Here is a 12,527-nt window from a genome sequence, read left to right as displayed (position 1 = left end):
CATCTGAAAACACCAGGATTAAACAGATGCTTTAAAGACTAAAACACCAAACTACTGTACTGATGACCTGCATTTTTCAGTAGGAAGTGTTATTCTGTTGAAAACAGCACCAAAATGCAGATATTTAAGCCTATTTTTAGGACTCACACCACACTTCTAATATTTTTCTGTTAGCTGGATGGGAATACAGCATAATTGAGGCTGTAGTTTCATTAGCAAGTTGTGCAGCACACTCAGAGCAAGTCAGAATAGCAAAACAGGTGTAGCTGTAAATTAAAACCTCATGTTCACAGGTGTTACTGGAGAGAAGGAGAAATGCTTTATGCTGGCTCTGCCCTGCCCTGAATGACCATTAGCAGTTAAAGCACTATAAATATATGGTCCTGTAGCCTGCCTTTTTTTTTAGTTTAGTCTAAGAGAAGCTCAGTTTGTGCTCTCCAAGACAGTTTGAGAACACAAACCAACAAAAGATAGGGAAGGTGGATAAAAAAGATTCCTGTCACAGGGCATCCCCTCTCAGAATTAGCACATTAACACATATGCACCCTGTGATGATCACCAGAAATACTTGAGGAAGAAACCATTTAAGAAAACTATAGAAGAGTACTAGGGAAGAATAGAGAAACAGCATGTTTTCCATGAGGGTTCTATCCCGAAAAGCTCTCCTTGATTTAATAACCTAGTAGCTTTTCAGGAATATTACAAAGCCTGCTAACTGTGGAGTAACCATTTAGGAAGAGAAAAAAAAAAAGCCAAAATGTCCATTCAGTATTAATGCACTTTAAGGAGATTTAAATGGAACAGAGGTAGAAAAAGTAAAGTTGGAATAAAATGTTACATTTCTCAGACATTGTTTTCTTTGAAAGAAAAGAAGTTGTCTGTAGCAGTAGCACACATATTTTCAAATACAGAAATAAATACAGATGCTGAGCACTAAGGGAACTTCATATCTGTATACGGGTCTAGATTGTCTCAAGAAGAATGAGAAACAGATTCTGCTTTCCATTTCAGGAGTGCACCATCACTAAAGCATCAAGGAGTTCTCCAAGTTGTAATCCTTTCATTGTTACATCTAACTACATTACATCCCCCAGTAAGTCTGACCATTCAACATTTCTCTTCCTAAACTTAAGGGATACAAGGAATCAGTGTAATTAAACAGGAATTCTGACATACTGAGCACTGCCATCTTGTCTCTAAACTGAACTCCTGCCCACGGACCTAGGCATAGTAAAGATATTAATACTATAAATTTTGATACCTATTTTGATACCAATAGGCATTGCTATTTTTTGATGTCAATATCCATTGGCATTGCTACCCATTGATGCCTATTAATTTCAAAATTGTGATATTGACAGACATTGATATTTGTACACATCATTACCTTTTTTATATCAATAGGCACCAATACTTTAATTTTTTTAATGCCAATTTCAATATCTGTCTTGATGCATTGATAGGTAAAGTTATCAGTACCTCCTAATTTTGAAACCAAATTTCAGTATTAGAATGCATCAACACCTATTTCACTATGAATTTTGATACCAATAGGCGTTCAAAGATTAAGGTACCTATTTAAAGGAATCAATACCTTTAATATCAACGCCTGTCAAAACTAATCTCAATATTGGTAGGCACCCATAGCTATCAATTCAATGTTAATTTTTTTATCTTTAGGCATTGATATTTACTGATATCAATAGGTATCAAAGGATAGGGATTAATACCTAGCAATTTCTGTAGTAATTTTGAAACCAATAGGCATCAATAGACATTGCTAGGCATGAAAATCTATCAATTTCAAGGGCTACTCATTTCAATAGTCATCTATATGTAATGATTTTGATGCTGATTTTGATATCAGTGGGCATCTATACCTATTGATATTGATACCTTTCAAAAGCAAGAGTAGGTAATATTTATAATTTTTTATACCTACTGATATTGATACAGTGATTTAGATAAGAATTGCTACCTACCAATATGATACTTTTTGGTAGAGATACTTACTGTTATGGCAGTCATCAATACCAACTGATAAGTATCAATACCTATGAATCTGATACCAATTTACTTTCATACCCATCAATATCAATCAATAACTGGGTATATTAAGAGGCATCAATTCCTATGGATGTTTACATACTGGCCAAAGAGCCATGTAAAGCTTTGGTATGTAGGTTATAGGTTGTATTATTTGGTATGGAGCTGGTCCACTTCTGCTGTGCTTCCTGGAGCAAAATGTTGAAGAAAAAGCATATTAGGTGTGCAAAATCTTGCTTTTCAAGGTTCAGCGAGTGTGTGCAAAAATCACAGATGCAGAGGTCATTTGTTAATAACTGATCCTTGATATTTAGACAGAGGAGAAATATGGAACAGTCTTGCTATTTCATTGTATCCAGGAGTTCTGGGTACTTGCATATGGCTCAAATTAATTTGGTTTTCTTGGAAGCCAGTTCTCTTTAAATCAGGTTAAGTTCCTCTTATGCATCTCTCAAGACAGCTCAGTTTCAGCCCATGGAGATGTACTTCCTTCCTTCAGGTTTTGGAGAGTTACTAGTTCCACCTAGATTTCTCTGCACAGGTCTGGATCCTCTGCCATGCCCACAGTTTTATTTCTGAAGGCTGACAACATAGCCAGCCTTACCCTTTATTTTTTTTTTTCAGCTGCAAACATCCTCCCTCTGTCCCACACACACCTCCAAACGCAGCAGGGAGAGACAGACACACTCCCACAGAGCTGTCTAAGAAGCTACAGTGCCACATGGAAAGACAGTTGGATTTACTGGCATTATTTCTAACTTTAAATATTTTGTCAGCTCTGGATTTGGGGTTTAAATTTGCTTATGTGACTACAGAACAAACGATAGCTATAAAGGCTTGCTCATGTTATCCTAGCACAGATCAGTGCTGCAAGGGGAGTGTCAGCACGTTGTCACTTGCACCTCCTGATGAGGCAAGCTTTCAAAGTTCACCTCTTGCCTGCTGGAGAAGGCTAGGATGGCCAGAGTGACACTCCTTGCTGATGGTAAATGTCACCATGGTATCACATTACCACATCTAGTTTAAAAAAGTCTGACATTTAAAAGATACGAGCTTGGAAACCTCCTCCCAGCTCCACCACGGATGCAGCACTGAGTGGCAAGGAGAAACCACTGTCTAGCAATTCAGATTACCTCCCTTCAGCACTTTTGGTTTTTCCAAGGGCATTTTCCACGCAAATAGTGACTCTGCTCAAATCCTGTTACCTTAAAAACATTGACATGATCACAAGCTTGAGAAGCGCATCTGATGGGCAGCACTGAATCAGGGAATTCATACACTACAGCAACACTTGCCACATCAAACCTGAGAATGGAAACTGAGAGGCCCCCACCCCTCAGTAAAGTCTGTCACCATAAATGGGATCCCAACATCTGTGCAGCTGCTTCATTAACAGAACAATCATGATGCAGGATGGAGATTTTAAATTAAAACTGAAGTAATTTTCACAAGTCATAACAGATCCATTAGATACAGAAACTGGGTGATGCTCTTTGCAAAACAAAAAAAACCAAAAAAAAACCAAAAAAAAAAAACCGGCCAAAGCCTTGGCTTTTAAGTCATTTCTCATAATTTCTCAGCCTAAAGTGAGCTGTTCAGCAGCTTTGTGGGGTTGATGCTGAAATACCTTACATCTCCTTGGTCGAGGAGAGTCACATTGGATCACAGCCTGGCCTTAGGCCAAAGCATCTTCACAAAACTGCTCAAAACTTTCTGAAGGGCAGCCATCCTTCAGGGCTTCTCAACCTTAAATAAGGCTCTCTCCAAGAACCCTGTCTTCTCACTTCTTACAAGTTCTTCAGCACACATTAACCTCACTTATGAATGCAGTGAGACACAAGGAAGAGAGGATCATTTGCAGCATTTGGGTGCCCATGGGTACCACAGGATGTGCTACAGACGCCCTGTGACACTGGACTCTTGTACTGGGCCTGTCTGGGATGGAGTTAACTTATGAGACTGTCTTTAGCTTGTTCCATGATTTTTTATTTTTTTCCTATTGGTCTTCCTAATCTTTCCCTCATCCTACTGAGGGAAGAAGCAAGTGAGCTGCTATGTGGTTGCTCAGCTGCTGGCTGAAGTCAACCCACAGCAGTCATAAAACCATATACCCTTTTATCATCAAGCTACACAAAAGGAGAGGTGAAGGAAAGCTTGACAAGAGCTGTTAAAGCAGCAGCCTTAGCACAGCAGAGGGAAAATCAGTAACAGGGAATCATGCAGCAGCCATCTTGGGTGGGAAGGATAATACCCTCCCAGCAAAAAAATCCCTTCTGTTTACCCCTTTTATTGAGACATGAACTGTGCTCTTTAACATCAGCCCCTCTACACACAAACACTCACACACAAAGTTGGTGTAGCCTGTGCTGTAGAGGAAGGAGGTAGAAAACATTTCCCAAGAATATTTGATAAGTGATGTCCCTATTTCCCAATAATAATTGATAAGCGATCTCAGCACAGCAGCAGCCTCTTTGCTGGGAATCTGCTCAATCCCTGCAGTCTAGAGAGATCCAGAGAATGATATGGGCTGCCCACTCTGGCAGTCCTTCTCATGCACACATCTGCATCCCAAATTGGTAATGCTGTGGTCCTGCATGAACCCAAAACCTCGTTTGGAGTAATGGCCTGACAGCACACGTTTCTCTCTTTCCTACCCCAAGAGACTTATAATTTATCCTGTCTGTGAGCTCTTGGATGAAACTGGGAACCAACACAACTCCCAGCCTCCTGAAACAAGGGGGATGACTCTGTCCTGCACAGCATTTCTGCAGGACTGTCACAATTACAGATGGTCACATCCTTGTGGCTCTCCTTCAGGGAGACAGCAACTCCTGATGCTGAGACATGCAGAGGAGGGAAGGGTTACTGCCATCCACCAGCACCTCAGGCAATAACTGCTTTGTATGTCAGAAAAGTGGTACTTAATCTTGTGTTTGTGGGTCAGGGACAAGCTCCACAAAGTTACTGCCCTGTGAGCAGGCAGTGAGTGTGAGAAAGGAGCTGCATCTCAGCACAGAAACCTTGGAGAGCTGTGCTTTTGCAGCATGCATTAAATACAGCCCCCCAACACTGGGGCTGAGCTAGATACCCACTCAGAGTAAGGACTGGAGAAGGAATTTCTGAGACAGCTGTTCCATGCAGGAATTTTTCCACAGCTGATGGCCCTGAAAGAGATGTTTTAAAAGGTATCAGACCAGCAGTGCACAGCTTTTTCATGGCTCTGAGCCTCTCAGAAAGGTCAGGCACTGGCTTCCTGCTGTTCCCAGAGCAACATAAAGCAGCTCACTTTGTGGGGCTGGGAGCCAGGGCACTGGCACTAAGGGTCACTGACTCCAGGACTGTCTGGAAACATGGAAGGAGGTATTTCATGGCCTGTCCTTGCAGAAGCCTTCTATATGGAACTGGGATCCTGGAGCAAACTCCAGAATAGCCACTCTGTGGACTCTTCTACATGGTACCACTATCAGATGTTGTTCTGGAGCTTTTTGAGGGCTCTACCTTCAATTTTTAGCTGGTTGAATTCCTCATTGCTTGCCAGTGTCCTCTTTCAACAGCCATTATGAGATTAATGACTTTCAGGTCAACAGCAGATATACTTGATGACACTAAAATCCCAATTGTTACACACTTCAAAGACTGTCTGTTCTTTGGGGGCCCCAAAGCTGCAGGTTTCTGAATTTCATGAGGTAAAACAGGCAACTATAGACTTGGAGACTATACAGTCCCTAGGCAGAAGGTGGTGAACAAATCAGGGAAAGCATTATACAAAATGAAAACAAAGAGGGATAAGAATTCAGCAAGGGAAGACAGAAAGATGGGCAGTTACAGAAGGAAATTTCAAACAGATATAGATGAATGAGGGAGGTTTCTTCAGGACGTTGTGAGAGCCATCAGCACTTGAGATCCTCATCCTGCCCCTTCTGTATTTCGTCTTCCAAGATAACTTCATGGTGGCAAACTGAAGGATAGAGCCTAACTCCAATACTGGAGTATATTTGGACCTGAACTTCCAGGTCAGATCCCTCCTAGAGGTATCTAGTTGTTTCTAGATCCCTTTAAGCACTGAATACATATGCAGTAAATTGGAACAATCAAGGGCTTCACTTTAAAACCACTCTTATTTAAAATCCAGCTGATAATATAGACACAGTTGTAGTTTTCCCATTACTGTTCTAAACCTTGGCCAAGTATTTTCTCTCTTCTGTTTTTACTTACAAAATTATTGGTTATTATTTTCTTGTTCTTAGAGCTGGAGAACTCAGTATTTGTAAAAACATTTACAAATGTTTTTATCCACCACTAAATAAACTACGCCCATTGCCTAGCCAGGAAACTTCCCTCCTGTCCATCACCACAGGTGTCTAAATGCTTGTTTAACCTCATAGTCTAAGGATTAAATAGACACAGAATCTGATGTAAAAATCACAGTTTCTATTGGAAACAGCTAAAGCCTAAAATTAAGGATTACACTCCCTTTGAACCAATCATTGGATAAATAGGGTATCCACTTCTTGGAGTTCCCATGTTTTCAGAATGAAAAAAAATTGTTTGGGAGAGGGAGGGTGGAACAAGTTCATTTTTCACTTTGTTCTTGGAGTCAGGGATGAAGAGAACATATATAGGCAGTGTAAGGAAACCTGTAGGATCATTGCCTGTGCTATACATACTTTAGATACACATTAACATTATTTAACCTTCTGTGGAGGAAAAAAAATACTGAAGTTTCATTATAAAAAAATTTAAATCAATCCTTCTGAATCCTAAGGACTGTGAAGTCTAAGGTTCATTCTCAGTTTTGTGGGGTTGAACTAGGAAGGGTCACGTGCAATGTTTGACCTACATAGTCACACCACATACACATACTCCAAAGTTTTTCAAGGGCACAGGGTTCTGGAAAAAGAGCAAAGAAAGACCATCCCCATAGAATTTACCTGCCAAGTATAAATCATCCCAAAAGTACATTATTGGCTATAGTTCTTGTGCACGGCACACCTGAGAAAACCTTTAATTGCAAAGCACTACTGATCTTTCTGTGGATTTAGGAGCCTCTGGAAAAGGAAAACAGCAAGTTGCAATTCAGCAGCTAATAAGAACACACACACACACAAAATCATTCTCTTAATAAAGCTGAAAAGCTCACATAAATTTCAGTGTCCTTGAGATACTGTAACTGCACCCGAGGTCAGTTCCAGCTGATGTTGGTCCCACAGGGAGTTTTTAACTGCTGTTCACTAAGCTGCTTTTCATGTCAATAAATCAGGGGATTCATGCAATCAGCAACTCACTGTGGCTTGGTATCCCCATCTCATCGTCATGTTGGGGGGTCTAATGTAATTTACATAACCAGCACAGTACAGACCAAAATATAAACTAAGTCAGTCTTGCCAGACTGACTTATTTTGTCCAGAATTTAGACTCATGTTCACTCAAATTTAGTAAGTTAATTTTTGATAGAAGCTACTTGTAGATTCAAACCAGTATTTTCCAAGCTCTGTTGCAAGGGAAGGAGATATTGACCATAGTTCTAACACCTTTTCCCAACAGCTCCCTTTAAATAATACACCTTCCCCATTGACCTAAGTCAGTCCCAGGAATCTGAAGGAAAATTAAAGAATCAATCAAATTAACCTTTTGGCCTTCCTGCACTCTCCCATTTGCTTACTCATTCTTAATATACATTTCTTTTCAAATACATTTCTTCCAGCACTGCTTGGGACTTTATTACCATTAATGTAGCTTGCCCAGTCATCTGCATCATGTTCCTAATTGTTTGTATTTTTTGTTGAGTAGCTGTTAAAGGGAAAATTCAGATTTGCAGTTCATACTTAGGAAGATTCTATCTGGCAAAACGCAGTTTTTTTGTCTTAAGATGCTGCATTTCTACTAAGCTCCCTCTGAAAAAACATTCAGAACACCACACAGGAAAAGGTATGGGACTGTAAGAGAAGCACTCACACACAAAGACAAGCCTGTATCATTTACAAACATCAGAATTGTGTCATTTCTTCCAGCGATAAAACTACCACAAAGTCAGGTTTATTCTGCAGCCTCCTAAACTTTGGGTGTCAAATGCCTCATATTTTTACCTTTTTTTCCCTAGCAATGGTCTCTGTCAAATAATCCTGAAATTAAAATATAAAAACATATTAAAATATGATATAAGGGAATAAAAAGCCCTACAAAGCATTCGTAGTTTTTGAAACACTATTATTTATTTAATATTAGAGTTATTTCAAATCCTGTGAGCCATCTGGAACATCATGGCTCTGTCTTGACTGCCAGAAATGGGTTTCTTTTGTTTATCCACTAGTAGAGACAGTTTCTAGTCTACAGAGAGTCTTAGTCTTATCACTAAACAAACCAGATAGTCAGCCATGAACAAATGAGCACAGTGAACCCTGTCCTTAAAAGCCCCAGAGCAACAGCCTGCCTGCCTCCCTTGGGATTTCACAGTAGGTGGTTCATCTATCACAGGTAGGCAGTGCCTGAAAACACATTTTTGCTGCTAATAGAAATCGGTTTTCCTCTATGGAAATCCTTTCTTTCTGCAAATGCAAACCCCAGTACTTGAGAACTTGCAATTTCTAAAGAATTTTATGGAGAAAATAGAGACCCTATGTAGAAGGAAAGGGATATCTCAGTGTAGATGTTCTTCAATACAGAAATGATTGATGCAACCAAGGCCTTTTGTCTTTGCTCTCAAGAGACATCTAAAACTTTATGTTAACATAATATGATGCAAATACATTTTGTGTATATGGAATGAGTGTAACATCTCTTACTCACACCTAAAGGAAATGAAAGAGTTCTTAAACCCCTGAACCTGTAAACTTATCACTTCTGGCATTATTAGGAAGCAAGAATAGAAGGAAAATTCTTTCAAAAGGAAACAAAGCCCAAATCACACCTCACCTCAAAACTATTCACCCCAGAAGTTTGGCAGAACCCTTGTGGTACCATTGGCCAGAGACAGAATGGAGCAGCCTTGTTTTACAAAGCCAGTTGACATCTGCTTGCCTAAGACAAGCTTGTCCTGTCCTGTTCTTGTGCTCTCAGCAGCCTCCTCAAGGCCTGATCTGATAACTCCTGGAGCTCAGAGGAAATCTGTCTCACACCACAGCTGTAATCATGCCCTTCTGAAGCAGATGTGTGTTCTTATCATTGTTTGCTTGTAAAGCAACAAAATAATTTACTCTTGCCTAATCAATCTCAGTTGTTAAGAGTAAACACATTTGCTTTAGACATGGTCTTTATTGTTAAGCTACTTTACTGCTTTTCTTTCTCTTTCACCTCCTTTAAGGACACAGGAATATTGCTTTACTTTCACACTCAAAAATCAGAACAATTCCCTTTTCCTTTTTCTTCCAGTAACATCCATGCAATAAATTTTTGCACATTTATTTCCTTTTCTCTTTAACACTCACGACTTTGTACACCAAAACCTAATAAATTACAAAATGGAAAACAACTGTAATATTGTATTGAATTTTAAACTTGCATCTACAAGATAGAAAAGGATTCAATGGATTTCTGCCCCAAACCAGAAATATGGTAACAGCTACAACCTAATCATGTTTTTCTCTGCCATTGCACTGGCAGAGGATACTTCCTGCAGCTCTCAGCTACAGTTTTTCCCTTGCAGGTGAACTATATGCCCAATTCAAAAATAACTTTTCAAATACATTTTTGGTCCTTTTTTCAACCTCTTCTGGCTATGACATTTAAGGCATTTATTTTTGCCAGTTAAATTAATAAAGCATTTCAGAAATTTGCCTTAAAAATATTTGGGAAAAGCATGCATCTACAAAAATCAAACCAAACAAAAACTTCTTGGTACCAAACTGTGAGCAGCTGAGCACTAGGGCAGGAATGGCTCCAAGAGGCAGATGTGCCCTTCTCTGTTGTCACCCCCTGCCCACCTCAGTTTGGGGACTTGCCCCCCCACCCCCTACAAATTACTTCCAGTTTTTTGGCTTTTAGGGCACACTAAAAGGCCCATTTGCTCTCCCTAGCTGGGAGAAGACTAGGAGGACCCTGGTGAGAGATCATAAAATTGGCTCCATTCTCGCTTCCAAGAGCAGTAATTTGGATGTTAATAAGAGGAAAACTGAGGAAGAAGACTCTCCAGAGAAGCCTGTGTGTAAAACCATTCCCAAAGTGTATCAGAAACAGAGCTAGACACTTAATTTCTAAACATTTATTTAGAAAGAAAGAAAGAAATTCATTCTGGTGCCTAAAAACAAAAGGTCCCTTATTTTCAGAGGTGCATAGCACATACATATCACACTCACTCAGCAGTCACTTGTACAGAACATCCCATTTACTCAACTTTTGGGATTTGACCAAAAAGGCAGGAAGATAAAACAGGCAGTCTAACACACAACTTGGAACCACAGGCAAATTAACACATAGGATCATGACACCTTCATGAATTACAAAAAAAAAAAAAATAAAAAAAAGTATAAAATAATTTTTTTAAGCAATGGCATTAAGAACCTGTGTGAAGTGAAAGTGCAGTGAAAGAAAGGAATATTATTAACAGTGAAATAAATTTTGAGTTTGAAAACAAAGATTCTTGGAAGCTGAATTGCATACATTTTTTTTTTCTAGTCCTTGGGATTAACCATTTTAAATATGCTTATTTGCTGATATGTACTTGAAAAAATCCTGCACTTACTATGCTCTAAAGAAGAGGATAAAAGATAATTGCCACAAACTTTCATCCCAGATCAAGGTACAGTAAAGACCTTCCCTCAAGGTGGCACATCAATGAGAGCCTGGTATAAAAGGTGTGGTACTACAACAGCAAGAACACTTGTTCTGCCTGAACAAATCTCTACCACAATTTGCAAAGCTAGCTGTGAAGCCTTATTTAAACTAAAAATTGCAGTGGAAATTCTTTTTTCAGTTAAATCTGAATATAAAAGTATTACATTTAGCAATAATTGTGATGGTTTTTGCTTTAGATATAAATGCAGATTCTCTCTGCTGGGTCATCACCAAATGGAAAGGAATTGTCACTGGAGAAGACCATGATGAATCCACAATGAGGTACTGAATAATTAGAAGTGCTCAGTTGACAGCACTAAACTACAAGTATAGGAGGTTTATAATGATTAAAGTAGACCAGCAAAATATATTTCCATTATAAAATAAACCTTTCCAATGAGACAAAACCACGATGATAAAGAGGCCAATGTGGAATTAATCAGAGCTACAATGGCAATACCAATATTTATCTTCAAGAGATGATGGCTGAACTTGTCAAATAACAACCAGCAGAGAGTTCCTTACTGAGGGTAGATAAGTTCCACCTCTACAAATTGAATATTTTATAATCTGCTTATACAGCAGCTCATCCCTACAGCTGTCCCTTAATTTTAAATCCACCTGCTGTTTTAGCTGTGCAATAAATTGCTGAATTCCATCTTCAGCATCAAGAAGGGTGAAAAATACACAAGCCCCTGCTCTTCTGAAACTAAAGGTAAAGCAAACTTTGCTTACCTTTTAGCTAAATGTTCTTCCTTTGTAGCCCACTTCAGATACCTTGTGGCAGAAAAAGAGAGAAGCAAATTATTTGTGGTAGACACATGATGCAATGCACTGCATGATGTAACTATCACAGATATGATGCTGAAACCCTTCCCTCAAGCTGGCAAACATCTCCACGCTGACAGAGCCCACTGGTATCCAGCTGGGCAGGAAGGTCAGGCTAAGAACATCCCATTGTAGCATCTATTGTTTGCCTGTGAACTGGGCCTCGTCCATCAAATTAGCCACTTAAAGAAATGAAACAGTTACTTGGTTAAATGACTGTTTCTCCTGGCTATTAGACAAAATGTATTACATCTCCAGGCATATGATCAAATGACTGAGAGTCTGACCTAAATTTACTTACTGTGCTAAACAGCCATTGGAAAAAAAAAAAATAATTACGTCTCAATGCCTACTGTCAGCCACAAAGAATATCTATCAGTCTGTAACTGCAGATGAAATGCAGTTTTGTAGTTTTCTGTGCCAGCTTTTTGGAGCAATTGCAGGTCAGGTGACAAAAGACATTTCAGAGATGTTTAGGGCTTTTTCTTGTTGTTTGATGTTTTTCTTCCTGGAAGCTTTATGCTAACTGTTTTTGCACTTTGGGGACCCTAAAATGGTATGTTTTAGAGGTTCTTTGACTAAGCTTTTGTGGAATTTCCACTTGAGACAAATGCAAGATGAATCCTTACAAAAATACCAATCTCAAATACAGCAGAAGTACAAACAGATCATAGTCTCACACATTTGCTACACCAGACTAAAGACATGTGCACTTTTTAGAAATAAGCTTTCAATGAGAGGAGGGGGCATTCTGAAATTTCACAGACTCCCTTGAATTCCAAAGCACCTGCTCAAAGCTATTAATATGCAGCCATTTGAAAACAGGTTCTTTTATCATTATGTCACTTAAAAGAAATCTGGCAAAATATTACATTCAGTTAACA

This window comes from Pyrgilauda ruficollis, unplaced genomic scaffold (genome assembly GCF_017590135.1).
Source record: "Pyrgilauda ruficollis isolate IOZ18807 unplaced genomic scaffold, ASM1759013v1 scaffold58, whole genome shotgun sequence".
Classification (NCBI taxonomy): Eukaryota; Metazoa; Chordata; class Aves; order Passeriformes; family Passeridae; genus Pyrgilauda; species Pyrgilauda ruficollis.
This window is presented reverse-complemented; position numbering follows the sequence as displayed.